Genomic DNA, 2,386 nt, shown 5'->3' with positions numbered 1-2,386 from the left:
GTTGGCCCTCTTCCAGTCCTCCGGCACCACTCCAGAGCAGAACAACAGCCTGTCCACCAGCTGTAAGGCACTGTTACTTGCCCAAAGTGGGACAAGTGCTATTCGGTTTTCCCAGGTGAGGGGTAGGGAATGTCCGGCACTTCTTCCTTGAGCCTTCCTGGAGGGATTTGCTTTACATTGGGTCTAGTCTCATGGCTTACAGGTTTAATCTTCTGGTAGACAGTGACTGATGAAAGCTTTTCAGGTTGTGGCCATAGCATATAGTAAAAGAAAAGTGTGTTTAATCCAAATTTCATTTTCTTTGACTGTTCTTCTTGGTCTTTTGAGCTCTTTACTTTCTGTTGTCATTCAGTTCATCCGACCCCTTGTTGTCAAATGTGGAATTTATCTAGCTCTTTGCTCTTCTGTATCTTTTTAAGAGGATGTTAATCACAAAATATTAGAAAAGTAGGGCTAGAAGGGACCTCCAAAAGTCACCTAGTCCAACCCCCTGCCTGAGGCAGGATCATCCCTATCTAAACCATGTTATAGAAATCCATTGTCCAACCTAGTAGCAAAACCACACGGTGAGCCCTGATATGGCACAAGGCACAGCACCTGCACCTGCCACAAGTAAAGTAGGGGGAACAGTGGCCAAGGTCCTGCTGCTGTAAAGGTTGTTTAAAATATGCTCAATGGATCCAAGGAAGAGGACCACCTTTCCTGCTAAAGAGGAAGGTAAATACCCCAACAGTCCATACCACAAAGTAAAACTCCTTCCTGATCACAAGTATGGCGAGAGTTCTGACCCTGAGTGGAGGGGAAGACCCTCTAGCCAGTCCCCTCCTAGCTTAAGCCCCAGCAAGAGCATTGGCACAGCCCACTCGAAATCCCTGGCCTGGGCTGCAGCAGCCCCCAGTGCTTCCGAGGAAGGTGCAGTCCCTTCTACCCACCTCTCCTACCCACCCCCTGCCCCCCAAATGTGTAGCAAAAGGAGGAGGAAAAATTGTTTTCTCATCCCTGTGTGGCAGCCAGCAAAGCCCTATGGGAAATTCCCATAGTAGAGCATAGGCATAGCTACTTCTGGATCATACCTGGCTCATGTTTGTCCAGCAGCTTCTTCTGAAACAACTTTAATAATGGCAATCCCACAGTTTCCCTAGGCATTTATTCCACTACTTCACTCTTCTACCAGTGAAGAAGTGTTTCCAGGTATCCCTTTCAAACCTGCTTTGCTGCAACTTCAAGCCCTTGATCTGCGTCCTGCTGTCTGCAGGAAGAGGGAAAAGGTGTTTTCTCTCTTCTTTTTGGCAGCCCTTCAGATATTTGAAGACTGCTATCATGTCCGCACTTAAGTATCTTTTCTGCATGCCTATTTCCCTTGGCCTCTCCATGTATGACTTGCTTTCCAAGCCCTTCATCATTTGTGTTGCCTGCCTCTGGACTCTTAACTTCTCCATGTTCTTCTTTCAAAATGTGGAGCTCTAAGCACCTAACCAGCACCAAGTAAAGTCACTGTCTCTTTCTGTGTCTTGCACCTAATGCTTCTATTGATGCATACCAAAACCATATTCACTTTCTGTGCACTTAAGACTCATATTGTGTGTCAGATCTACCAAACTTCGAGATCTTTCTCCATAGTGCTGCCATCCAGCCAGGTGTTGGTCATCTTGTATTTGTGGCTTTGGTTATTCTTCCTAAGGTGTAGCACCTCGCATTTGTCAGCACTGAACTGCATCTTGTTAGCTCTGGTGGAGCTCTCCAGTCTGTCAAGATGCTTCTGAATTGTGCTCCCACCTCCAGCATGTTTGCAGTCCTTCCCAGTTTTGTGTTGTTTGCAAACTTGCTCAAGAAGCACTCTATGCCAGCATTCAAATCTATTAATTAAACATATTGAGCAGTGCTGAGCCCAGGACAGTGGGCTCATAGAATCATAGAAGTAGGGTCGGAAGGGACCTTATAGATCTTCAAGTCCGACCCCCTGCCAGGGCAGCAGAAAAAATGAGCTCAAATGATCCCAGCTAGATAGGCATCAAGCCTCCTCTTAAAGACCCCCACGGTAGGAGCCAGCACCACTTCCCTTGGAAGTTGGCTCCAGATCCTAGCCACCCTGACCGTGAAGTCGTTCTTACGGATGTCTGATTTAAACCTCCCCTCCACCAACTTGTGGCCGTTATTCCTTGTTATGCGGGGGGGGGCACTGGGGAAACAAGGTCTCTCCCAAACCCTTCTGGTCCCCCCTAGTGAGTTTAGACTGTCACCAGGTCCCCCCTTGGCCTTCTCTTGTGAAGGCTGAACAGGTTCAGGTCCCGCAGTCTCTCATTGTAGGGTCTGCCCTGTTGTCCCCGGATCATTCGGGTGGCCCTCCTCTGGACCCTCTCCATGCTGTCCACATCCCTCCTGAAGT

This window comes from Gavialis gangeticus, unplaced genomic scaffold (assembly GCF_001723915.1).
Source record: "Gavialis gangeticus isolate Ggan-Ray unplaced genomic scaffold, GavGan_comp1, whole genome shotgun sequence".
NCBI classification, from domain to species: domain Eukaryota; kingdom Metazoa; phylum Chordata; order Crocodylia; family Gavialidae; genus Gavialis; species Gavialis gangeticus.
This window is presented reverse-complemented; position numbering follows the sequence as displayed.